The 27,832-nt window shown below is 48.6% G+C and overlaps 1 protein-coding gene across 5 annotated transcripts in view; it reads right to left on the bottom strand.

Annotated features, from left to right (window-relative positions):
* Positions 1 to 27,832, bottom strand: part of NR5A2 (nuclear receptor subfamily 5 group A member 2) — a 127,916-nt gene that overhangs the window by 12,689 nt on the left and 87,395 nt on the right. The gene's annotated exons all lie outside the window — the stretch shown is intronic.

Here is a 27,832-nt window from a genome sequence, read left to right as displayed (position 1 = left end):
GCGCCCGCGCCAGCAATGGAGACCCAGCGCAGCCAAAACACACCACTGTTCCCCTGAGCTCGTGCACAGTCCCTTCTCAGAACAGTGCCGACATCCTCGTCCCGGTCTAACCCCGAACCCACGTCTCTGCCAGGCTCCTCTCCGGACATGCTGGTCTCATCGCTTGCTCCTGACTTAGGACCTCACACGTGCTGTTCCCACAGTCCGGATGGTTCTTCTCGATCCTGTGGACTTTTTCCAGGAAATTCAGAAACTCAGAACACCCCAGTTTCTGCTCACACGTCACCCCTTCAGGACGCCTCTGCTGACAACTTTTTCTAAAACAGCTCTGCCTCCCTATCAAATCACTTTGGCCCTTCCTTCTGCCTTACTTTTCCTTAAAAATATTTACAATGTTTGCAAGAGTTGTGTGTACATCCATACACAGAGGCCACAGTGCCTGTTAATGGGTAAAGGAATAAAAAGCAGGGTCTGTAGATTCAGTGAAACAGTGACCGCTTAGGAAGGAGGGACATTCTGACAAGGGCACGACGTGGGGGAACCTTGAGGACACCATGCCGGGTGCGAGAGGCCAGTCACAAAGGGACAGATAATGCAGGCCTCCGCGGGGCTGCCAGGGCCCAGGGGACGGCAGGTTGGGGTGTCTGGCGGGTTCAGAGTTCTGCAAAGTGGAAGGAGTTCGGGACACTGACTGGACACCAGTGTACATGCACTTAACATCCTTGAACTGCCCACTTAAAAATGGTGAAGGTGAGAAAGTTTATGCTCCGTAGACAGACGTGTGGTTGCCAAGGGCGAAGGATGGATCAGGAGTTTGGGGTTAGCAGATGGATAAGCGAGGTCCTACTGCCGAGCACAGGGAGCTGTATTCAAAGCCCTGTGTAAACCACAGTGGAAAAGACGATGAAAAACATGCATGTAAGAATACATGTACAATTGAGCCGCTCTGCTGTACGGCAGACTTTAACACAGCCTCGTTAACACAACTGTAATTCGATGAAAAACAAGAAATTTTATGTGCTGTGTATTTCACCACAATTAAACTCTGAAAACTGTACTGTCCGTGTGGTGTTTGAACATAATAAAACAACGGCCGGAGAACCACCGCTCTGCAGAACCAGACCATCCCCGACGCTCTCCAGGCCACTGGCATTGTGTGTTCCTTCCACGGACCAGATGCCCGCAGCTGAAGGGGGACTGCTACCCGTTCTGCGCTTCCCCTTCGCTCACATCCTTACGCTGCACCTTCCTGTTGATGCCCGTTTGACCGACTTCTCAGGATACAGTTACTTGTCTAATTCTACATAAAGTGTTTACCTGATCTCTAAGCTTGCCTGTCGCCCTCACGAGGTGCGCTGTGAAGGCGGGGACACCCAGGCTGGGGGCAGCACACGGGACGCCCTCCCCGACGCGGAAGGGGTGACTGCAGAGTACATACACTTCCTGCCTTGATGCTGTGTGGCCCTAAACCAAAGTACTTCCTTCTTCCTCTTTTGTCCTTTGACACATCGTTCGTGCTTCCACATCAAATTCACGCCAGACTGTGTTTCTCTTTCGTGTAGAACCGTTTAGCGATCAGAAGCAAAAAGCACCAACCGCACTGTGCACTGTGCTTTCTAGGGACACAGATTCTGAACCGGGTGCTGGCTGTGTGCCCTGACGGCAGCGCCAGGCCCGCCGGCTTCCCCGGGTTCCTCCGCACCTTCCGTGTGTAGAGCACTTATTTCCTCTGCCGGGGTTCCACCTTCGCCGTGTGCTCAAGGCCCAGGACGACGGCTCCCGGGCGTGACTTAGTAGATCCAACCGCTTCTGGACCTTCTGGCTTCTGCACCTCCTGCCCGAATGGCGAGTGGGCATCACAGGCTCAGGTGGTAACATCGCCCTCCATTCCCTGGGTACCCAAGCCTGCTCTCTGCCTCCGGATTTCCCTGTTCTGATCACCAGCCAACGTCCCCAGGCCTCGGCCCAGACAGCCTGGCCTCCAGGGGGCCTCTCCAATCCCATCTCTGTGGACTGTGCTGTTTGCCCATCGCAGGGGGCATCTGGCACCATCTGGTCACCTACCTGTCAATCGTGGCGATGGGATGTTGACCTTGGCAATGACCACCTTCCCCCATCCTACCACGGGGCCTGGGCAAAGTCAGAGCCCCCTTCACACTCAGCGAATGGACACATTCTCACGTTAGTGCACACATCCCTCTTCGCCTTGCTGTGTCTGAAGTCCCTCTAAACACGTCTGATAGGACCCCCTAACCCACAGCCCATGTCCTGCCTCCCCTGCTGGTCTGCCTCCTCGGGGAAGGCAAGACGCCCAGCACAGACCTGAGGAGACTCGCCGCTTGGAACCAAGCTCCCACGAGCAGGAACCATGTGCCGACTAACTCCCTAAGAAGGGCCTGCTAACCCCGCCGGAGCCAGAGCCCCGGCGACTAGAGCCCTAGGCACCTTCAGAGCTCCTCACGGCGTGAAGTCACCACCAACCTCAGATACAACAGCAGGACACCTTCCTATTGTTCGGCTCTGGAAAAAGAGATGAAACTGAGCTCGGTGAACTTCAGAAAACATTTGGTTTGCCTGGTATAATGAAGCGGTACGTCATCTGAGGATGTTGAGAAAAGCCTGTCTGGGCACTGTGAGCCAAGTCCGGACCACTGCTGACAGAGGGCATTCATTCTTTCCTTCTCTACACACATTTGCAGCGTGTTTTCCGGAATGCTAGGGGATAAAAACGCGGAAGGAAGGCCATACTACAGGGGTTTTAAGACCAAGAATTGAAGCAGGTTGTAATGTTTATCAAGTTAAATGCATGCAGAATGAAAGGCAAAAAAAGAGAAAAATCTCTGACTGGGAATTAACGGAGTAGTTTGAACCAGGAAACAGAACTGAAAGAGGCACAGGATAGAACAATTTTCTGGTCTCCTCCTAAATTTCAAATGAAACCGTGTGTCAGACGGACTTAATCCTTAGGGCAAACGCATACGGTGCTTGGTAAACAGGAACTACTTCTAGCTGGAGCGGCCCTGGCCAGCCAGCCTTGGCAGCCTCTGTCCTTACCTTGTTATAAAGACCGTCTGTCTGCTCGGAAGACGTCCACATGCACGAAAACCTGTCCGCCTTCAGAGCAGAGCTCCTCCCCCCACTCTCGTAGTCACGGCCCAGAATAGGTTTTGACTCACAAGTTTGCAGTTTTGATTTTGACTCAGGAATTTCTGTGGTTTTGGCCAAGTTTTCTTACTCTCTTCGAGTAAGGTTATGGTCTTCAGTTTGTTCAGGTGGCAAGTCAAGCCTATGAATAAACCAACGTTATCATATGAAAGAGAATTAAACAGGCAGATCCAAGTGGGGATATATTAAGCCAAATTTAAGCTCCAGTTGTTGAATTTAGCCCGGGCTTGCTGTCTGGTTTGCCTGGGGATAAATTCAGCTTTCCAGCTAATCGAATGAAGAAAACCGCCTCAGGTATGATAAAATTTACAAGAGAGCGCTGTCCAACCGTTCTTGTTAAAAATATTAGCTTAAAGGCATTCTTATCGTCTTTGGGATGAAGACCATATTTGCATTTAATGATCTGGTTTCAAACTTTTATGAACTTGGATCCAATATTAGCTTAGCCAATTAAAATCTTATTTGGAGGGAGAGTGAGGGGCAAAAAGCCCGACCTACTCAGCTCTGGTTAGTGTTTTAGAACTTGCCTATGAACTCTCGAAGAGGTTATTTCTAAGAGAAAAAATAAAGGGGAGGGTAACGTTTCAGAATATAAATGTACATCTAGTAAACAATGTTATATTCACAATGCGCAATTGACTTGAAGCTTTTCTGCACATTAGAGCCTTGGTCCAGAAGACAAAAGATGTAATCTTCCAGATATTTCCACCGTACAATCAATACTCCTTCATAATTCAGCATTTGAAAGAAATGCTTTTTCTCTAAACTGCTGTTAGTCCACAGGCCACAGGGTGGTTGCAGGGCCAGGGGCGGCCTGCTCCCCGTCCAGACCCGTTCCAGCCTGCTTTCTATCCTCCAGGCCCGGGAGGAGGCAGACGGGGCCAGGGGTGCGAATGGCCGAGGGTCCACGGGGAGAAGGAGCCGACTGCAAACTAAAGGGTGGGCGGAAATGTTGGAAAAAGGCATTCAGAATCCTCCCCCAGATAAGCAGTTTATTCCGTATAAATTGCAGCACGCAGACCTCAGGGCCCCTGGCTGATTGGGCAGGAACCTCACGGACTCTCCCAGGGCACCACATCCACGAGCAGTCCGGGGTCAGAAACACGAGTGTCCCCGCTGCCCAGCTGTGGTCCACTCCCCAGCTGACGGCCGTGGCCCTGGGGACATCACGGCCGTGGCCCAGCTTCAGTGTCCCCAGTGGCATCTGGGACGAGACAGAAACGAATCAGACACCCCGGGACCAGTTCTCCTCTCACTCATTTCAACAGAAACCAAGACGTGAATGGAACACACACGTCATTTGGAAGAATAAGCACCGGTTATTTCAAAAGGATGAAACCCATGACAGTTAAGCCAATACAAGACCGTGTGACGAGGTAAGGAATTCTGCCTCCCGAGCAGCCAGAAATAGGGACTGAGAACCTCCACTGCTATTCATGGTTGGTTCCCGAATGAAGACTCAGCAAGTTGATCAGATCGGATCAGATCAGTCGCTCAGTCGTGTCCAACTCTTTGCGACCCCATGAATCGTGGCGTGCCAGGCCTCCCTGTCTATCACAAACTCCCAGAGTTCACTCAGACTCACGTCCATCGAGTCAGTGATGCCATCCAGCCATCTCATCCTCTGTCGTCCCCTTCTCCTCTTGCCCCCAATCCCTCCCAGCATCAGTCTTTTCCAATGAGTCAACTCTTCGCATGAGGTGGCCAAAGTACTGGAGTTTCAGCTTTAGCATCATTCCTTCCAAAGAAATCCCAGGGCTGATCTCCTTCAGAATGGACTGATTGGATCTCCTTGCAGTCCAAGGGACTCTCAAGAGTCTTCTCCAACACCACAGTTCAAAAGCATCAATTCTTCAGCGCTCAGAGGCTGTATTTGGGCTTTATGTTTGATAAGAAGTTTAAAAGATGCCTTTCCGTTTCACAGGGCTTCGCTTGTAGCTCAGTCAGTAAAGAATCTGCCGTGGTGCAGGAGACCTGGGTTCGATCCCTGGGTTTAGAAGTTCCCCTGGAGATGGAAATGGCAACCCACTCCAGTATCCTTGCCTGGAAAATCTCATGGACAGAGGAGCCTGGTGGACTGCAGTTCATGGGGTCACAAAGAGTCGGGTACGACTGAGTGACTAACACTTACTTTCTGTTTCACAGTGTAAATATCTTAATTCATGAGAAATAAATTCTATCTGAAACCAGCAGCAGAATCAGAAATTCAAGGAATTAAAAGCACTATTGGGACTTCCCTGGTGGTCGGGCGGTTAAGAATCTCCCGTGCAATGCAGGGGCTGTGGGTTCGATCCCCAGTCGGGGAACTAAGATCCCACACGCTTTGAGGCAACAAAGCCTATGAGCTCTAGAGTCCTCGGCTCTGCAACTAGAGAAAGCCCAGCACCGCAAGGAAGACCCAGCGCAGACAAAAAACCCCAAAAAACCTACTATTAATGTGTCATCTACTTTAAAACCCAATTTTAAAATGTTAAAGGCATTCTGTAAGGCATTTTATGAAATGTAGGCCCGTCACGTTTTACAGTCTCTGAAGATGAAGTACTTGTTTTGCTCTTTGACGTTTTACCACAGCCTTTCCGTCTACTCTAGCTCCCCCTGCAGCACTTGGGGCTCCCCCATCACCCGTCTTCTGAGACACCAGGGCGAATGCAAGGGCTGGAAGGAAAACGGGGGATTTTTTAAATGCTGCACCTGGTGCCTCCAGTCCTCTCCTCACAGGACCCCACCCTCCCGCATTGACCGCTATTTTAGAGGAAGCATCGGAGTGAGGTCCCCAAACGGCATTTCTTTAATTGCATGTGAACTCAGCTTCCTGTTGAATTGTTAGGAATTAGTGAGGTTTCTTGTGGTTTGCATGTTCTGTTTTCCACCTGTACTAAAAATGCTTGCAACCCTTGGTCCATACGAGAACTGTTATTTATATACATCTGATCAAGATAGCCAAGGTTTCTCTTTAGTTTGTAGGATTAAAATAAAACTACCCTTCAAGAGCTAGATATACTTGCTACTTAGCATTACATCATTTTCCTCAGCTTATTAAAATTCTGCTCAATAAGATCAGAGGTTGAATGAAGGGGGGGAAAATCATTCAGTTGACCGATACATATCAGAATCATTTGATATAAAAAGAAAAGAGAGGTCTTTGGGGTGAGAACCAGGGAGGAAGGGATACTGACTACCTAACAAGATCACTGAAGACAAATACTTATCAATTGTTTGGATATAAATTAATAATTCACCCAACTGCTTAGGGATATGTATTTGTTAGTGAAAGACAGAAAATCCATCACCAGTTTGTTTTCTGTTTAATGATGCGAACTTTTCAGGGACTTCCCTGGTGGCCCAGTGAAGAGTGTGCCTTCCAATGCAGGGGACTCGGGTTCCACCCCTGGTCAGGGAACTAGGATCCCATGTGCAGCGAGGCAGCTTCACTCGTGCACCACAACTCTGGACCTGTGTTCCGCAACCAGAGAAAGCCTGTGCGCTGCAATGAAGATCCAGTGAAAAAATAGAAAGAAGAAAGAAGGAAAAGAAGAACTTTTAAGAGCCTGAAACACTGGCAAAGGAAGCTCTCCGCCCCCTCTCTGTGACTGTGGATTTGCTGAGACAGTGATAGGGCTGGTATCACAACACTCACATCTGACCGTATCTGTTCTGGGAAGTGTTGTGCTCAACTCTAAGCCTGCAGAGCAAGGCAATGAGGAAGAGGTGGTCACCTCACCTTTCCCCACTGGGTATCACGGATGTCAGAGTCAGTAGACATTGGTGCCCCTGAGGCTGAATTACAGCCAATGCTTGAGTATTTAGGGGAATAATTGGTCTGTGTGTTTCCGCAGCTGGGAAAAAGTTAAAGAGGTGATCTTAAATCTGTGAACATCTCACTGGTCAAATGATCTTGGAACGAGGAAACGGCACCAGGTCTCAGGTTCCTCTTCTTTGCAATGAATTCCAACGGTGATTCCACGAGGCGGGACACCCCCTGTAAGGCTGTAAGCTACCTTCAGTCATTTCACCCACAGTGATGACTTCGCTGCTGTGAAACATCTCCAGCGCAGAGAAGGCTCTTCCTGCACCCGGAGCCGGAGAAGGCAATGGCACCCCACTCCAGTACTCTTGCCTGGAAAATCCCATGGATGGAGGAGCCTGGTAGGCTGCAGTCCATGGGGTCGCAAAGAGTCGGACACGACCGAGCGACTTCACTTTCACTTTTCACTTTCATGCATTGGAGAAGGAAATGGCACCCCACTCCAGTGTTGCCTGGAGAATCCCAGGGATGGGGAAGCCTGGTGGGCTGCAGTCTATGGGGTCACAGAGTCGGACACGACTGAAGTGACTTAGGAGCAGCAGCACCTGGAGCGGCTCTGGTAAGAGTCAGGGTCAGCGGGACGCCGCACTGCCCAACCTCTGCCCTGCGCTCATCCGCACGGCGAGGGGGCTGCTCCCGGGGCCCCAAGGAGCCTGGGGTGAGAAACCGTGGTGTCTCACAGGCGCTTCCAACCTTAAGTGGGTGTCCAGCATGTGACAAAGCACTGGATACGCCTTGCCCGTGCCTGGCGGTGGCCCAGGGACCCGACCCACGACAAGTTCAAGGGCAGCTCCAGACCACTCTCGGAGATGTGGCTGGTATTAGCAACAAGTCTCATCTTGTGCAGCAGGATTGAAGTAACTGTTTAAGACTCGATTTGTGGAAGTCTGCGGACTTTGTGTTGTCCTTCATTAACAGAAAACTGGGAACATTTTTTAAATTCCCACGCAGTAGATCACAAACAGCAAACTTGGAGTTGACCTGGCCGTGACCAAAGGTAACAGTGACTGTGGAATCAGGGAAGGTCTCTCAGGGGTGAGCGCGCTGTGGTTACTCTCCAGCTGTGAAGGAACATGGGCTTCCCTGGTGGCTCAGCTGGTAAAGAATCCGCCTCAGTGCAGGAGACCTGGGTTTGATTCCTGGGCTGGGAAGATCCCCTGGAGAAGGGCATGGCAACCCACTCCAGCATTCTGGCCTGGAGAATCTCTATGGACGGAGGATCCTGGTGGGCTACAGTCCACAGGGTTGCGAAGAGCTGGACATGACTGAGTGACTAAGCACTGAAGCACTGTGAAGAAACAAGGACGCTTCCATTCCCTATATTTTAAAGAAACACTTCTACAAAGCATCAAGCGCATCTCAAAAAAAAAAAAAAAGAAAAATCTCCAGATGCTTGACATTTGTGGATAGAAATGTTTCTTTTAAAAAGGCATAAACCTTAGATTGTGTGAGAACAGAGCAACTGTTTACATTCACTATTTCAAAGCAAATAAATCCCTCACCATCTAATCAAGACCAGTTCTTATTTCTCCGATTAAAACAGAAGTCCTGGCAGAAAGGAAGTCCACTGGATGTATGCAAATAAATACATTTTAACAGCCGTCTGAGCATTTTTAGCTTGTAAGGGGGTGGAGGTTGTATGTTTATGATGAATGGCCTATTAACCAATAATGTCAGCAAATTTCTTAAGTGTCTATCTGTGTTCTCGCTCTCTCATTCAACGCTTCAGACACTCCAGTGGGTTGATGGTGTGCTTGTCATCTGTATTCTTTTACTTGGTGCTAGTTGGTGGCAGAACTGGGAGCTGGATTAGTCTCCAGTCTGCCCTCCGGGCCTTGACTCACGCTCGCCTTCCGTTCCTGGGAGCCTCGGTCGTCGGTGGGAGTGGACGCGTGGGACGAAGCTCCCCCCACCCTCCTGAAGGGCGTTGAATTTTGCTGCAACAGACCCCGGGGGTTCTACGCCAAGGAGCTGTAAGGGCAGGGCCAGCAGGGACCCTGCGATGGGAAGACCTCGTGATGGGCTGAGAGTGCAAAGAATGCTTGTGAAAATATTACAAATGTTCAAGTTATTTTTCTTAACTAACCTGGACAAAGAACGCACCGATTGAAGAATTCAACCGGATCAAAGACTAATGTTTACGCCAGGGCAATTCTAACTGATCCCTCCTCTCCTCTCTTTCCTTCCTTCTTCTCTCTTCCCCTTGTTTACCGTCTCATACATTATCACCTCATTTTCACTGCATCCTCAATTCCTGCTGAAAATGTAGTCTTCCACAGTACCTACTTTTAGAACAGTCAACGCCGCCCACGGGTGGCGATGTCTGGCCCGCAGCCTCCCTGGTGGGGAAGCAGGGAACCTGACGGCAAACGTGCTGTCCTTCTGGATCTCCCCCCTCACCTGAGCCCACGGGGCCGAGAAAGCTGGGCTGGGAAGCCCCTTCCTGGCACCGCACCCCGCTCCAGGGCTTCCTGCCAGGGTCCGTGCCCTCTGTCTGCGGCCGCCAGCAGCCGTGCAGGCCACCCCAGCGGGTTGGGTGTCGGGGTAGGTGTGTTGTGGAAGGACTGCTTTTTAACTGTGCAAGATAAAGGATGTGCAAAGAGTGTTTTCTGGCTGCCAGACGACAGAATTATTAAAAAGCACGGGTGTGACAAATGATACTCCATTTGACTCAGATCTCCAGTTATAGAAGGGACAAGCACCTCTAAAGCAGGTTAAAAAAAAAATACTGCCTGTTAAGTAAAGGGGAGAACAGCAAAAGAAATAATGAGAGCAGGGATACAGTTAGAGATTGGCATTGTAGGAATTAACCTGTGCAGGTTTAATTGTTGGGGCCACCGCAAATAAAAACGGACATCACGGCCACCTGACCAGTCATGCAGGGGAGTGCCTGGCTCCGAGGACGTCGGGCAGAAGGACAGAGCCTGTCCATCCTGTTGTCAGAATGTCAAAAGGAAATTTAAAACATTCTCATGCAAAATCTAGTAGCATATAAACATGGAAGGAAAAAAACCAGAAACTTGAAATACTATGAAAGAGAATATTCGAAAAATCCATCATCAAAATAGTCCTTCCTCCACCCCCATCTCCCTCCAAACAAACCCACCCCAAGAACTCAAACTCCTTGCTGACATTCATCTTCAAATGCTGCTTTGGGAAGGTGGTCTCCTGCTCAGGGTTTTTGCTGGTTTGTTGTTTGTTTAATATTTCCAAAAAATATTTTTGTAGTTCTTCAAGACTCTTACACAAATTCAAAAATTATCCATGTGTGAGTTTCTGCCTTCTTGATAAAATATATTATCTCTAAAGGTAATTTTTATAGTGGGGGTTTGGAGTTGGCACACAGTATTAATAACGAACTATGAAAAACCCTTATACAGTAAGTCCCCTACATACAAACAAGTTGTGTTCTGAGAGCATGTTTGTAAGTCTGATTTGTTCCAAGTCTAACAAAGTTAGCCTACGTGTCCAACTAACACGACAGGCTACATATTGCTGCTTTTACGCTTGCTTACGGACACGCTGGGCTTGAATTTGAGATACTGCACTACCACACTCTATAAAAGTACACAAAAGCACAGCCACTCGTAACGGATGCACACACGTGACAATGTGCGCCTCACATGTGAACTGACGTGACTGAACATGCGAACACACATGTGCACCTTTGAAAGTTCGCGTGTGGGGGACTTACTGTATAGATCGCCACTGTCAGGAAGTACTGATAAATGATAAAGCATTTCACTGTCCATGTATCTGAGATTGGGAATGCAATAGGACTTATGATTCCACACAGTTCAGATTCGAGATGTGTTAGGATCTGCTCTGTAAATTGCCTCTTTATGTTGCCGAAATGCTGGAGATGCCGAGGTCTTGTCTGTCCCCCAAGCATGACTGGTAGCCAAGATCCTCTCATTGCTTTAAAATCCTATTTCTTTTTTTCGGTCCTCCAACCTGTGCTCTGAAAGACTATTCAACTCATCCACGCATCTGTCCGGCCTCCGGGGCTGACTGGACTCTGGCGACATCGCTTTGCAGGGACACGGTGTGCAACGGCCTCTGGGGCTGACTGGACTCTGGCGACATCGCTTTGCAGGGACACGGTGTGCAGAGGCCTCTGGGGCTGACTGGACTCTGGCGACATCGCTTTGCAGGGACACGGTGTGCAAAGGCCTCACTGCTGGGCTGGGGGGCGTGTGGCGTTTGTACCTTTCACCTCAGCAGCGGTCACTCCTGGCTCGGAGAGTCAGTCTGGGCCACAGTCACCCGGAGCATCCTTCCACGGCCCAGAAGACCTGAAGGGCCAGTTGTAGAACAGAACCCACAGAAGCAACATCTTTATGTCCACTGAAAGATGCTAGCACTTTCCAGACCGTCTGCGTGGCTTTCCCAGGCTCTCTACCCTTCGCTTTCAAATACAGCAGCATTTCTAAAATTCCCTACAGCGGGTGTGCAGAATCCCACCGTCTTCTGTTCAGCCTGGCAGAAAACGGTCACGTGCCCCTTCGTGGCTGGCGAGCTGGGTCTCGCCAGGTGCGCTCCCGCCACTGGGGCTCTTTGCTTGATGTAGAGGGTAATGAAAGCTCGCTATTGATTTCCCTGTAGCTGCTTGTAACTATTATAGTTGATACATCAATAGAAAAGGAAAGCACAATGTTTCACGAGAGGCAGAAAATCAGAGGCTGCGTGATGCTCCGACAGTAAATCACGCCATAATCTTAGGAATTGATGGATGGTCCCTGCGAACGTGAAACCCACGGCTTTCCTGAAAAAGACTGTCCTACGACCGCCCAATGTGTCCTGACAGACGGGCTGCCCTCGAAGCTGCTGCAGGATCAGGAGGTGCTTCATCTTCTCAACACACTCCTCTCACTCGGGGCGGGGGCAGGCGGGGGCGTGGGGCTGAGTCCTCAGGGTGGGATGCGGGTGGGTGGGGTCACTTCAGCCGGGTGGTAGGCTGGCAGGAGGGCCATTTTCCCGTCCCCCTCCTCTTTCTTGGTCTGAAATGTCATAACCTCTGGGACACCATAAAATGCACCAACATTTGCATCATAGGGGTCCCAGAAGGAGAAGAGAGAGAGAAAGGGTCTGAGAAAATATTTGAAGAGATTGTGGCAAAAAACTTCCCTAACACGGGAGAGAAAACAGCCACCCAAGTCCAGGAAGTGCAGAGCGTCCCAAGGAGGAACCCACGGAGGAACATGTCAAGACACATAGGAATCAAACACATAAAAATTAAAGACAAAGAGAAAATATTAAAGCATCAAGAGAAAAGCAATGAATAACATACAAGGGAATCCCCATAAGGTTATCAGCTGATTTTTCAGCAGAAACTCCACGAGCCAGAAGGCAATGGCATGATTTATTCAAGTGACGAAAGGGAAAAGCCTGCAACCAAGAACACCCAGCGAGGATCTTGTTCACATTCGACGGAGAAATCAAAAGCTTCACAGACAAGCAAAAGCTGAGAGAATTCAGCAGCACCACGCCAGCTTTACAACAAATGCCAAAGGAACTTATCTGGGAAGGAGAAGGGCTGCAATGTCATAGACTCTGAGAAGGCAGAGAGCGTGGGTCATTTCCGAGGACGGCAAACGACAGAGAGGAATCACAGTGCACCCCACCAGTCCTTCACTCCGTGGGCCCCGGCGCTGGAGTGAGAGTGCTTTAGTTACTCTCAGCAAAGGTACCTGGGCTGAAAGGACCTGCACTGTGGCGGTTTCTGCCTCTTAAAAAGGTAGACGGCGAACTGTGACTCATGCATGATGCTATTATGTCACTAGAATCATTCTCAAAAAATGTCTGGGGCATCAACAATGCCTGTATCCTGCCTTTATAGAGCCTTAAAAAAATTCTTAATAGCACGAAGAGCATCCCTCGTGGTCCAATCGTCAAGAATCCTCCTGCCAATGCAGGGGACACGGGTTCGATCCCTGGTCTGGGAAGATCCCACGTAAGCAATGAAGCCCGTGCACAACTACTGCTGAGGCTCACACGCCTGGAGCCCAAGCTCCCCAAGAGAAGCCACCGCAACGAGACGCCCGTGCACTGCAACTCGAGAGCAGCCACCGCGCTGCAACCAGAGAAAGCCCGTGCACAGCAGGGAAGACCCAGCACAGCCACGGAAGAGTAATCCTCAAAAAGAGACACCGAGACCTCTATACCAATGTGCCGTCTCATGACCTGTCTTCCCCTTTGTCTCCTACCCTTCCCCAGCCTCACTGAACATTTGCCCACTTTTTTATACACAGGGTTAACACGGCAACAATTACACCTATGCCGTACGCTTCGTGTTTAAGCCGTCTTACAAGCATCTTGTAATCAGTCCATTAATTATTGGAGCTCTGAGCATTGTTTGAAGCTCTCCCCATCACATGTATCAATTATTTAACAAGGAGTCATATTTTTAAGTGGTGCTGATAATCAGCCAGGGTCTTACTGCTATAAACACAGAGGCATGAAATATAAATGACACTCACTAATGTAACGTCCAGGACTATTTTAGACTCTCCATCACACTGATGCTAGAAAAACAAACCCAGTGATGGACAAACTGGTTTAGCTATAACTCCTTGAAGCGATAGCACACTTTCATATTTCCCCCACTAATACGTACCAAGCATGACAAGACACGGGTTAGGTTCTTAGTTTTTCATTTGATTTTGGTCCCTGTTTGTGTCATTCTGGGGATAGAATGAATTAGAAAGTGTGTGTGAGAGAGTGCTGCTTCAAACTGCTCGACATGCCTGCTAATCGATGACTATTTTGACCATCCATCCATGCATCATCCATGCATCCATCCCCTCCTCCCTCCATCCAGCCAGCCAGCCATTCCAGGCTTCTTGAACACCTCCGTCTGCCAAGACTGGGGTTACGACTTCAGCAAGCGGGGCAAACCCCGAGACAAACAGATAACTGCAATTACTACACGGAAGTTGGTAGAAAAAATGTCGTGGGGAGTCAGGCAGGGATCTGGGAAGAAGCAACACTTAGATGGGTCCTAGGGAATGAAGAGGAGCCCACGGGTGGAATCGGAAGTTCCACTGAACTTCAGGCAGGTACACCTCCTGCTTGGCCAGCGCTGCTTGGGATATAACGCAGAGAAAGATGTGCTCCCAGGAGGGAGGAGCTTCTGGTGGGTGCGCTTCCAGCCCTGGGAGGCACACACACTGCTGGCAACAGGGGCCTTCTGCATTTGCAACTCATCCTTGCTACAAGCAGCCCTAGCCCGCAGACTCTCCCTGGGAGAAAGGCCCCTCCTCCCGAATCGGACCCCCTCAAACGTGCCTGCAGTGTGCGGAGGGGTGGGGGGTGTGAGTGGATGTGGAAACACAGCTGTGGGTGGTGGGGAAATCCTAGGGACTCCGTGGCTGACACTGAGTTGGTGCTCATGATCAGAAACAAGGAGCCTCTTGGACTCAGCACCACCGGACATGTGATTCCAAGGGCAGAGAAGGGAGGGGCCTGCCCCGAGGTGGGCAGTGCTCAGGCACCTGGGGGCCACGCGGGCTGGGAAGCACCCTCGACCACACATGCCAGCTACCACAATCCCCTCATCAGCCACAGTCACTCTTCTGAATACAGGGGTGAGAATTTACAGCACCAAGAAGTATGAACAAACAGACTGGCTGGAAGCGTGCTCTGACTGGACCAAGAGCTGGACCAAGAAGATGAAGGGATCCTCTCCACCCTCATGAGGCCGGAACAGGCCCACAGGGTCCCCTTCACGCTTCCTCGTGGCTGGAGGTCAACTTTTATTCCATGTTCCTAGATTATTCAGCTAAGGAAATGTATAAAAGGAAAGAGAAAGCCACTCACGTAGAAATGGCGCTTTTAATACATTTTAAGTTTACCAGGGACGTTTTTATTCTCAAAAATTGTCTTTTGCTCGTATTTACAGCCTAGGTATATCTTATTTTCGTTTTTTGAATGTAATTCTTGAAGTGTTGTTGATTAATAGTGAGTTTCAGGTGAACAGGCATCTCTGGATCAGACTGTTCACCTTCTGTATCAGGACTGCCCTGCTTCTTTTCACTCTCTTGTACGGTTTTCTCCCCCAATTCTTGAAAAAAATTTTTTTACTAACATGATTATTAACTAGTAATTAACCAGACTTCTATTTGTTCATAACCACTGAAAAAGATAAAACTTCCAATCAGACACCTACTCAGCATGAGACGACTCCTGGTACACTGACTTGCTGTCATTAAGTTAAAAGGAAGGCTGTGTTAGCCCTGGCGATCTCACTGCAGGTAAGTGTACAGTTTCTAAATGGAGTTTCGGAAGTACTGAAAATACCTGGGGTGGTTTGAGTGCCCCAGGAGCCGTGATTCACAGGATGGACAGGGAGGGCATGCTTTGCACCTCTCCCAGCAAGCTGAATAAGCAGTTGTTAATCCACCGTTCTAACTTGATTTTATTTAATATTTAAAAGCCATGAGATCTTTTTACTAGTAGAGCACTAGACCTTGAACGTATCGTAAGTTGCCTTAGCTGCACTCCAGTACCCAGCAGCGAAGGCGGGCGGGACGTTTCCATGGTACCTACTGACGGCCACTCACACAGGCTGTTAACATCACCGCTGTATCAAGTTAAAGCAAATAAGCCAAGAACACTGTCCTGCGTCTGCCCGCACACACTTCCTGCGGTAGCCCCACCAGGTGAATCCGAGCAACGGGGCCACTGAGCAGCGAGACAGAAAGCAGAACTCCCCCTTTTTTCTTGTTTACACACGGAGGGCTGTTGACAGCTCACGTGTACTTTGAAGAATTCTCCACAAACCAGTGACGTATTTCCACAACTAAATTAGCAACTCAAGAAGTTTACTGTTAATATTCAGCAACCTTATTAATCTCTAGTAATCTTGTACCTTGGATTTCACAGTATTTTTAAAAATATGATTTAATTTTATATTGGGATATAGTTGATTTCCCTGGGTCAGGAAGATCCCCTGGAGGAGGAAATGGCAACCCACTGCAGAATTCTTGCCTGGAGAATTCCACGGGCAGAGGAGCCTGGTGGGCTACAGTCCATGGGGTTGCAAAGACTCTGACACGACTGAGCAGCACAGCACGGCGTGGTTTGTAATAAACGTCCAACACCTGGAGAATGAGTCAATAGACTGGTACATTAAACAATGACATCTATGGATCAGTGAAAATGATGATCCAGGCTCTGGATTTAGGAAGGATTCTAGAGCCACAAGAATCAAAATGGGAATCTAGAAAATACGGAGCAGAAAGGGTAAATGAAGATGCTTTTTAATCCTAAAAGCCTCCATTCTTTTGTAAGCTCCGAGTTAAGTTTCTGCAGCTACCCCTTTGAGAGAGGATGTTCCTTGAAGTTATAATTAGAAACGACACTGTTCCAGTATTCACGGACCCAGTCCTTCTTGATATGGGTTGTTCTGGACAAATGCCAGAACGCGTGGCTATGCAATTTGCCCCATAATTTTTTTGCAGCAAGCAATAAAGACACTAACTTTTTTTTTTTAAATTTTAAAAGAAATTGATAATTACTAAAACTCCAGGCTATGAGTATCAGGAATGTACTAAAGACTTTTATGATAAAACTTTAATTTTGGTAATTCTTTAAAACATGCATACACATTCGTCTTTCCATCTCTACTTCCTGTTCTCCTGCTCTACTAAGCCCGGTCCTCTGAGTTTGAAACTAGCCATAGTAGGAAACGGAGAATCTGCTGAGGACCCAAGCTTACCATATCTGATAAATCGTGCGATCCTGTTCACAATAAAGACCTGGAAGGTAGGGATTTGGACACCAGATGTGCCTTCGCATTAAAAGCTAGTCAGTGTGAAAGCTAAGTGTCCTGAAATGTCAACAGTGCTTTGACTTTGCATTGAGAAAATCTGCCACCCACTTCCTAAAACGGGCCAGGAGAAAGCAGCCCTGGGTGAAAGAAACCACGCGTGGCAGTCCTGAGCAGGACGCTGGGGAGGGGACTCCCTAGCCAAGGAGGAGGTCCGGCAGGTAATCCATTCTTGTTGCAAGAAAGATGTAGAAGATCAGACATCCTCCAGATTCCTGACTGGTCCACTTAGAACGAGTCCTCATTATCCTAAATGACAAGCATTGACAGAGAGCCTTATGGTTTACACGCTTAAGCACTGAGAACACTCGTTAGGCAAGTACTGGTTTCAATGTGAACGACTTGCCAGGCGTGGCGCTAAGCACCAGGAATGCAGAATGAAAAACAGACTGGAGTTGCATGCGGGACATAGAGTTCAATGACGGAACACGGTGGTTGGTGGAGATGAAAGCAACAGGAATCCAGGGGAGGAAGCATGAGCCCGTCTGGGAGACAAGGAGGACTCCTCGGAGTCAGTGATCTTGACCTGAGATGTGAAGGGTGACGGCACACACCCGCGAGGCAGACCCCGGAGTCCGTGTTTACACTGGAGGCGGAGGAAGCCCCAGGGAGATGCACATCGTGCAGGAGGCTGCCAGCGTCAGCCTGGGCGTCCCAAACCCCCAGCCCGACCTGCTTCTAGAACCCAGGACTCCGAACCGAAAATATTTTAAAACATGCATTTTTCCTATTTCACTGAGCCCCTTGGGTTTGAAGCCAAAAATATAAAAGGGGGGAGAATCTGTTAATATTCCCACTGTTGTTCAGTCACCCAGTCATGTCCGACTCCTTGCGACCCCGTGGACTGCAGCACATCAGTGCTCACCATCTCAGAAACACTATTAATAATTGTTATTAATAAAGCATTCCTCTTATTTTAAAATGTGTTCACAAAAGAACAAAGTTAACTTCTCTGAAAGGTTTCAGTTTGTGAATTCCAACGACTCCCTTGGAGGGAAAAGGTTATCCAGGATTTTTGTTCCAAAAGAAATTGCTTTCTTTCTCTAAGTGAAATCTTTCAGTTTGTATATTGGAAGCTGTGAGAGACCAAGTATTAATACGTCTGAAAGAAGAACTTACAACCTTTTTAGGTAAAGTTAACTACAGAGCATTGATAATCTTAGACAATTGGAGGGAAATGTTGAATCTCCTGGAGCGAACATTTTTGTAGAGAGCAGGTGTTGACCCAGCTCCTCTGCGTGGTCAGAACATCACGACTGGGGCTCCAGCAGCTTAGAAAGAGGACCGGTTGCTTATTTCGTGTGCCTTCGGTGGAATCTGAAGGTTTGTGGTACACGGAGTGAAGCGAAGTGGCTTGAATTTGCTTCTTCTGGCACATTTCAAAATACCTAAGGTAATCATGGCGCCGTGGGTTAGTAGATGGAAGATTTCAAACTATCTCCTGGTGCTGAATTAATAGAGTAGTTTCTGCTGCCATGAGGAAGATCTTTTCCATATAATCTATTCACCAGAGATTACATTTTGGAAAGAGGCATTTCCCAATAAGGGACCTTCACTTACATGACTTCTGCTGATGTAAAAGAGATGCTTTAAACAATATTAATAATTATTGGTACCTTACTGGGGCCCTGGACCAGGTGCTGAGCTAAATTCTTCATAATAATGATTGCATTTAGCCCTCACAACAGCGCTTTTAGGAGACCATTATTATTTCGATTTTACAGATGGGGAAACAGGAGAGCTAAGTTGCCTAGGAATGTGGATTCAAGCCTGCAGCCTTCCCTGCCTAGGTAGTAAGCTAAGCTAAGTCACTTCAGTCGTGTCCGACTCTGTGTGACCCCATAGACGGGAGCCCACCAGGCTCCCCCGTCCCTGGGATTCTCCAGGCAAGAACACTGGAGTGGGCTGTCACTTCCTTCTCCAATGCATGAAGGTGAAAAGTGAAAGTGAAGTCGCTCAGTTGTGTCTGACTCTTAGCGACCCCATGGACTGCAGCCTACCAGGCTCCTCCGTCCATGGGATTTTCCAGGCAAACACCTCCCCCTTCTCTCCTTTCCTACTTTAGACCCAGAACCCAAGACTACCTTCCCTGTGGGTGTAGATGGATGACCACAGGTCTGGGATTAGAGAACTTGGCTTGGGTCACAGGCTCTCAGACTCCAAGCTGTGTGGCCTTGGGCATGTCAGCCACAGTTTCTGAACCACTTGTAACGTTATGTTATATAGAAGGAGTACTTTCTAAATAAAACAGTTCTGCATGATGACTGAAGGTATTAGAGGGAAAAGGGAAACTGAAGTTGCTCAGTCGTGTCCGACTCTTTGCAACCCTATGGACTGTAGCCCGCCAGGCTCCTCTGTCCATGGAATTTCCCAGGCAAGAATACTGGAGTGGGTTGACATTTCCTTCTCCAGGCGATCTTCCCGACCCAGGGATCGAACTCAGGTCTCCCGCATGGCAGGCAGATGCTTTATCGTCTGAGCCACCAGGAGTGTAATAAAAGGCAATGAGCACCCCTTAGTTTCATGGAAAACTACTTTTGTGAACTGGAATGATGACAGATTTTGTTAGAAAGATACCCAAGAAATTTAGATTTCGTTAAGAAAGATACATGAGAAATGGCTCCGTCTAACTTTGAAATCTTGCAAAAGCAGTAACGCAGCCACTACTGAAATCCGGGCCTGTGTGCGGAGTCTAACCCGTCAGTTCAGACTGAGCCCATGGGCCTGGGCCTGGGCCACCTGAGCTGCTCGGCCCATTTCTCCATCTGGGGAGAAGCGCCTGGGCTTGGCCTTGGACTCAGTGCAGGGTCTTTTATGCATAAAATTCTAGGATTCAGTGTCTTTTTGGGGGGCAGGCCCACAGTTTCTGCCAAAAATCCAGGCAGCTCAGGGTGCGGGACAGGCTCCCCTCCAGAGGTTCTACCGGACCCCACGCCCGGCTTCCCACTCCTCCTGCCTCTGCGGGTGGTCACTCACACCACGTGAGGGCTGACAAAGGCCTTCTCACTGACACGACAGGGCTGGTGAGCCGGCCACGTGTGTGGCATGTGATGTGGGTCCCAGGAACGAAGCAGGCAGGGAGGGAGCCACGGCATCAGGGTATGCGGTCGAGGGAAGGCCTTTTCTGCAACGGCGTCCCTGGGTTCTGTGTCCGATGGGAAGCTTCCTTCCTTTTGGAAAGACTGTGGGAAGACACAGGGCCCAGTGCAATGGTTTTACACGTAGCAGGCACTTGGTGTGTTTTGTCATTTAATGCTTCAAAACGATGAAAAGCCTTTATCTTTTATATTTCCTCTTGGTTCCTGGCTGGAATTGGTCTGTCTTAACCAAATATCCTAAAGCAAACCAGTCCATCCTAAAGGAAATCAGTCCTGAATATTCATTGGAAGGACTGATGCTGAAACTGAAGCTCCAATACTTTGGCCACCTGATGTGAAGAGCTGATTCACTGGAAAAGACCCTGATGCTGGGAAAGATTGAAGGTAGGAGGAGAAGGGAGCAGCAGAGGATGAGATGGTTGGATGGCATCACTGACTCGATGGACATGAGTTTGAGTAAGCGCCAGGACTTGGTGATGGACAGAGAGGCCTGGCGTGCTGCAGTCCATGGGGTTGCAAAGAGTCAAACACGGCTTAGTGACTGAACAACAACAAAACCAAATGTACTCAGAACTCAAGACTGGATTTTATCAGTCAAATAGGAAAAAGGTTTACGCGTGCTTCAGCCGTGAGTGACAGACTGGCTCCATTCTGGAATGCCCCCGAGGGGGTCTGGAGTTAACTAGTGTGCGGACCTGAACTGGCCACATTAACCAACTAACCTCTGCTGAGTCTAGACTAAGACAGCTGGTCCTGGGGTCATCACAGAGCAGCTGGCAGGACCAAGGCAAGAGACACCTGGGCAGAATGCCCCACGCACTCCGCCACTTCCCTCCCTGCTCACTCCGTTTGCCAGGCCAATTGCACTCTGAAAAATCATCTCCCTAAACGGCAGCAGTTAGCAAAATGACAATATTAGTGTGAACAACTAAAAAATGATAAATATTTTTAGGCATAAGCTATTCAGAAATATGCCTAAATAAATGCTATTTAGGCAATTATATTCTTGCACCAGGAGATAACAAATGATAATCACTTCTTCCACGGCTGTAAATTCATATCGATTCAGCTCAAACTTAGAACTCCAAAATGAATTATATCTGCTCATTGCTAAACTGCTTTGCTCACTGAAAGAAAAAAAAAAAAAATCCACACAACACCTATTATACCGCATTTAATTAAGACAAGCATCAACTTTATGTGCCATTATTTGCTCCTGCCAAATCTCTATGGTGTAAATATTGAGCGGGGGCATCTCCTGAATGCTAATCAATCCTTTCTGAATTTCAAATGATTACATAAATTTTAGGAAATGCTTATTTGCCAGCATTACCTTCCGCTGCATCTCCATCAGCCGGGCAATCCTGTGGAGATCTAGAAAGTGTCTGGTGAGTGTTTTTCTAAATTATAATATCATACACGAAAAGGGAAAAACTGAGACGGAATGCTAATTGTAGGAAGAAGCCGGGAGCCCTCTTTCCCTTATGTTTCACAAGGAACAACTTAAGAGTGCACTTGGGGAACGATGTGAGGGGAATATACCCAACGGTCAGGGACGGTGTGTGTGTGCGTGTGCACGCGTGCTCTAGCACACAGGTGAGGGTTTGGAAGGCTACAACAAGGCAAATATTGAGACCAGCTTCAGGAAAACCAACGACCACATCATGGAAAACTGGTTTTTGCTGTTCCATCTTTTTCTCAGGTACTTTATAAGTAGTTCTGTGACCTGCAGACAGCTGTGCCTGTTTTCAGAACTGAATTAATATTCAGACGCACAGGGGGATGCACACGTGCGGAGGTCTGCCAGGCTTCCAGCCTTCGCAAGCTCTCCCGGTGGACCGAGGCTGTGAGCTGAGCCCAGCAGCACGACCCAGGTCGGCCGTGGGTTTGCTCCGCAGTTGACCCAACGCCCGCGCGTCGTGGTCTGACTGACAGAGAGCACAGTTCATTTTGCTCCAGGCGCTGCAAACGCAGCGTTAACCACTGTCGTCGAATCTGCTGGGTCTGGGCCACTTCCGTGAATTAGATTTAATGTTGCCAAAAAGCAAAGGGGGTTTTGTGTTTCCGTTGGTTCCTGTGGCTTTGCTTAGAACTGTGCTCTCGCCCGCCTTCCACCGCCCCTTCCAACTCAACAGGGGCGCACAGGCCAAAGGCAAAACCCCTCAAACCCAGCAAGCTGCTGGGCCTCTGCTGGAGACGCCGGCAAAACAAGCTCTTTCTTTTGCAGCTCCTCTCCTGGCATCCCCTCCTTGAAAGGTGGCTGTCACTATTCCCAGACTCGTCTAGAAGTCGGGGGGCGGAGCATGGGGCCTCTGCTGTGTCCCTATGTGTGCCCCTGCCAAGGCTGCCCAGCTCGGGGCCAGCAGGGCATGGGGGCACAGCCCAGGCCAGAACAAACCAACGTCCCATAACTCACCAGTCATCACCGGATCCTGCAGAACTGTCTCCTCCCTGCAGGAGGCAGGACTGAACGCTGATGCCTCAGTGAGCTCTGGACGGGGACTGGTGAATGGAATGCAGATGAGCAACCAGCGCACACCCTGGTCTGTCCTGAGGGCCGCAAACACCGAGTAGAGGGGAGGAGGCGGGCGTGCAGGGGGGCGGTCTTCTCTTATTACAGGAGGGCACACGCCACCCTTGGCAATGGCTTCAAGGTGGTCTTTCCCATCCAGCAGCGACAGCAGTGAAGAAGGAGAAGCGGCCTCGGTTAGGGAGGCCAGCACCGAACCGCTAGGGCCGCTGGGCCGGGGACACGTGGGCCTTGCCTGTGCGCCACTTAACCACGCAGTGCTGACTATCCCTGCAAGTCCTGTGGCCTCTGGTTAATTGGGATCTGAGAGCAACAGTTGCTCTGCGATTCCCGGCCCATTAGAATGCTCTCATTTCAAATGAAATCTACATAGATAAACAATCTGGTCCTGACAGTGACTTGAGTCCCCTTTGGTGACAGCTTTCTGAGCTCTGCACAGAGGCTCTGACTGCATGGGGCTCGTCTCCCTCCTGGCGTTTTTCTTTGCCACCTGCTCCCTGGGGAGCACTGACCATGCATCTTGGCCAGGTTCTGACACTGCAAGCCAGGAGGAGAAATGGTGTGTGCAGGAGAAGGAAACAAGAATAAACCGTCATTTAAAAGCCCCAAGCAGAAGAATTACCGGACAAGATTTAAAACACAAAAACAAGAGAAAATCCATCCTATCAAAGAATAAGCTCTTTGGGAAAACCAGTGACCAAAAATACGTCTCTTTAACCCAAAAGACTGAACTCACCGTCCACAGTCTCAAGCTAGAAAGCACAGTGTGATTTTATTTACTATTAACAAAATCAACATCATATTGCAAGAGTCAGGGTGGACCCTTTAGTAAAGCAAGAAGATAGAATGTCCTAATTTGCCTCCCCACCAAGGAGCGTCACGTCCTGAATCTCCTAGCCTCCTCTTTTTCTGTTTAGAGTGTTTGATGCTGATGACCAACGGGCAACAGGACAACGACCATCAAGCTACTCTGGCTAATCATCTCCTGTGAACATCACAGAGTCCAGGGGGATACAAAGCAGACACATGAGTTCTGAAAGCCTGGGATCACTCATGCGGCTCTGCTAAGGTATGGTTCGAGGTCAAAAAAAGAGGCAAAGCTGAGACAGCAACAAACTACGAGGAGGGATTCTTCGAGAGGGAGGTACCAAGGCTACGACACAATGCTTTCCACAAGCTCGCTGAAATCCTCAGCCCAGAGTGCACACAGACATACGATCTCTCTCTCTCTCTCACACACACACACAGAAACCAAGGGGAGTGAAAAGCTTTGCAATTACTTAGTATAGTCAATAAAAATGGGAAATTCATGTAAAGCAGTTCCCTGCTTTTACCCAAGAGAGTCTGGTCTCCTTCCTGGTCCATATTCTTCAGGTGACAGTCCTGATTCTCTTCATCATTCTGTCTGTAGAGATGGTGCCTTAGGATGTAGGGAGCGTTTAAGAAACACTCACTGATAAGCTCATAGGTCCCTGAAGAGTCTGTCGTGCCAGACCGAGCTCTGGGGTTGTCAGTTCCAGATGTGGCTCTGAACCTAAAATGCTGGGGGAGACTACCTGGTCTTCTTTTAAACACGAAATGAAAGGGGGACAGTAAGACGTTTACCCACTTGAAGGTATTTAAAAATGTTTAAAATTGTGCTGAGTCTCTGCTGCAACACGCAAGCTTCTCCAGTTGTACCGCTCGGGCTTAGCTGCCCTGCGGCATGCGGGATCTCAGGTCCCCAACCAGGGATCAAACCCAGGTCCTCAGAGTTGGAAGGTGGATTCTTAGCCACTGGACCACCAGGGAAATCCTGAGGGTACTTTATTGTTAACGTTAGAGGAGAAACGCCTTCCTGCCCCCTCCTTCTATGGCTCGTGTTGACACTGAGCCTCTTAGCACCGCCGTTTCAACAGAACCTGAATACTGAGCATCGGTCCTTAACTTCGTTGACTATGTTATTCCCAAAGGAGAAGATTCTGTTTAGTCTCTACTTTCCTAACAAGAACTCCACTCACAATGTGAAGACTTAGATCCTTTATTTCTAAAATAAAAAGATGTCAAATTCTCTAATATGTATCCAGAGGATCTATTTTCTAGCCTCCTGCCTTGAAACTTTGTATATTTTTTAAAACTAATTTTTTCAAGTTTCTATTCCTTAAAAAAATTTTTTATTATATAAGTATTTTTTACTTTTATTGGAGTGTGATTGATTTACAATGTTATTTTCAGGCACACATGATGGTGAGCTGGTTACATACATGCGGCTGCTCCAGGTCGTGTCTGACTCTTGTGACCCCATGGTCTGCAGCCCACCAGGCTCCTCTGTCCATGGAATTCTCTAGGCAAGAATACTGGAGTGGGTGGCCATTTCCTCCTCCAGAGGATCTTCCCAACCCAGGGATCGAACTTGAGTCTCCTGCACTGCAGGTGGACCTTGCACTGAGCCACCTGGAAAGCCCAGCTATACACAGATATATATCCTCTCTTTTTACGATTGCTTCCCACATAGGCCATTGCAGAGTACTGAGGAGCTCCCTGCGCTATACAGAAGGTCCTCGTTGCTCGTCTATTCTATACATAGTACTGTGTGTATGTCAACGCCAATATTCCATTTTATCCCTTCTCTCACCAGGTTTCACCCCTTTCTTTTTAACCCAGAAGTTGGATGCAAAAGCATTCTTTCATCTGTGAACCACGCAATACATATTTCTTAAAAACCTACTATATGTTCAAGAGTAAGCTTGGAGCAAACCAGATACACATCCCCTGCTCATGGGCTGGAGAGCTGGTTAATCCGGGGGCTCAGCGGCCTTGACCTCATCGAGAACAACGGCCGGCCCCCAGTGTCAGGTCAGGCTGCAGAGCTTACGGCAGCCACACAGATAGGAGAAAACCACTCTGTCTGGCCTTAGAAATATCTTGCTTTTCAAATTGTAATTTTTCAATGACTTTCGGACCTGAAGGTACTACCCAGCCACCGTCAAAACCCCTTCTGACCATGGATCAGGCCACACTAATGCTGTTTTGTTCTTGAACACTCAGCAATTGCTTGGACGGTCGTTGGTGTTTAAGACACTGTGCCTGACGGCCCTGAGGTGCAGGGGTTGTGCTGAGCCCGCGGGACGGAGGAGCCGAGCCAGGGGATGAAGGAGACGCCTCTGCTCACTCGGTGCTCCTCCGGGACGGGCAGCTGGATGAGGGCGGCCGTGAGGCCGGGGATTTCATATCGAGTCATCACATGGCCCCACCACCCACCTCCGCTGGGGTGTCCGCCCTCACGAGCATGACTCTTCCCCGTGCGGTGTTACTCGTGAGCAGCACCCCAGTCAACACCTGGACGCTTGGAGCGAAGCTAAGAGCTGCCACGATGGATTGAGACACGACTGTGTCCACCCGAGAAGGACAGCCGTCCTCAGCCACGTTCGTGAACAAGGGCTGAAGGCCTACCGTCTCACATTTACTTGCTTGGAACAGATAGGCATTAACCACCTGGTTTTAGCCACTGATATTCTTTCTAATGTTACTGCTGCTGCTGCTGCTGCTAAGTTGCTTCAGTCGTGTCCGACTTAGCTTCCCCTGAGAGCTTATAAGTGAACAGCTCTCCACGTACCCTAGGAGAATGCAAACTGGGAATAGAAAAGAATGTAATTGTGTAACATGGACGGACCTAGAGGTTATCGCACTACATGAAGTGAGTCAGACGGAGAAAGATGAGCCGCGCACGGTATCACTTATACTTAGTTAGTCAGCGTTAGTTGTTCAGTCACGTCCAACTCTCTGAGATCCCACGGACTGTAACCTGCGAGGCTCCTCTGCCCATGGGATTCTTCAGGCAAGAACACTGGAGTGGGTAGCCATTCCCTTCTCCAGGGGACTGAACCTGGGTCTCCTGCACTGCAGGCAGATTCTTTACTGTCTGAGCCACTAGGGAAGCCCATGATGTCACTTACATGTGGAATCTGAAAAGAAGGACACAAATGAATTTACTTAGAAAACAGAAACAGACTCACAGACAAAGAAAATAAACTTATGGTTACCAAAGGGGAAAGGTGCAGGGGATAAGTTAGGAGTCTGAGATTAACACACACACACTACTAGGCATAAAGTAGGGAAATCAACGAGGACCTGCTGCACAGCACAGGGAGCTGCAGTGAATATCCTGTAACAAGCTATGCTGAACAAGAATCTGAAAAAAAATATACCTGTGCACTTATAACTAAATCACATTGTTGTACACCTGGAACATTGTAAATCAACTACACTTCAGTTAAAGAAAAAAGAATTTAATTGTGAGGAGGTAGTTCTTAGAGAGTACTTTGGAAAAACTAGTCTCTGAAAATTAACCTGCACTTGGATAGATAGAGCCCACCTGCCAATGCAGGAGACATAAGAGACGTGGGTTCAATCCCTGGGTCAGGAAGGTTCCCTGGAGGAGGGCATGGAAACCCGCTCCAGTATTCTTGCCTGGAGAATCCCTGGACAGAGGAACCTGGCGGCCTATGGTCTATAGAGTCACAAAGAGTTGGACACGCCTGACTCAACTAAGCACTTAGACAGAACTTTCTGACTGAAATACCTCCTATTAATCAGATCACAAACTATTTCGGTAGAGGCTTTGCCTTGAGTTTAAAACTGAATAAGTCGAACTGAATCATGCTTCTGTATACCTGAAACTAACACAGCATTATAAATCAATGATATTCTAATATAAAGCAAAAATCAATAAAAGTAGTTTCTAAAAAAATAAAAATAAAGCTGAGTATTCAGAGTACATCATGAGAAACACTGGGCTGGAAGAAGCACAAGCTGGAATCAAGATTGCCGGGAGAAATACCAATAACCTCAGATATGCAGATGACACCACCCTTATGGCAGAAAGTGAAGAGGAACTAAAAAGCCTCTTGATGAAGTGAAAGAGGAGAGTGAGAAAGTTGGCTTAAAGCTCAACATTCAGAAAACGAAGATCACAGCATCTGGTCCCATCACTTCATGGGAAACAGATGGGGAAACAGTGGAAACAGTATCAGACTTTATTTTTTTGGGCTCCAAAATCACTGCAGATGGTGACTGCAGCCATGAAATTAAAAGACGCTTACTCCTTGGAAGGAAAGTTATGACCAACCTAGACAGCATATTCAAAAGCAGAGACATTACTTTGCCAACAAAGGTTCGTCTAGTCAAGGCTATGGTTTTTCCTGTGGTCACGTATGGATGCGAGAGCTGGACTGTGAAGAAGGCTGAGCACTGAAGAATTGATGCTTTTGAACTGTGGTGTTGGAGAAGATTCTTGAGAGTCCCTTGGACTGCAAGGAGATCCAACCAGTCCATTCTGAAGGAGATCAGCCCTGGGATTTCTTTGGAAGGACTGATGCTAAAGCTGAAACTCCGGTACTTTGGCCACCTCATGGGAAGAGCTGACT

Source organism: Bos indicus x Bos taurus, chromosome 16, assembly GCF_003369695.1.
Source record: "Bos indicus x Bos taurus breed Angus x Brahman F1 hybrid chromosome 16, Bos_hybrid_MaternalHap_v2.0, whole genome shotgun sequence".
In the NCBI taxonomy this organism is placed as follows: Eukaryota; Metazoa; Chordata; class Mammalia; order Artiodactyla; family Bovidae; genus Bos; species Bos indicus x Bos taurus.
The sequence above is the reverse complement of the archived record's forward strand: the minus strand, read 5'-3'. Positions and strand labels throughout refer to the sequence as shown.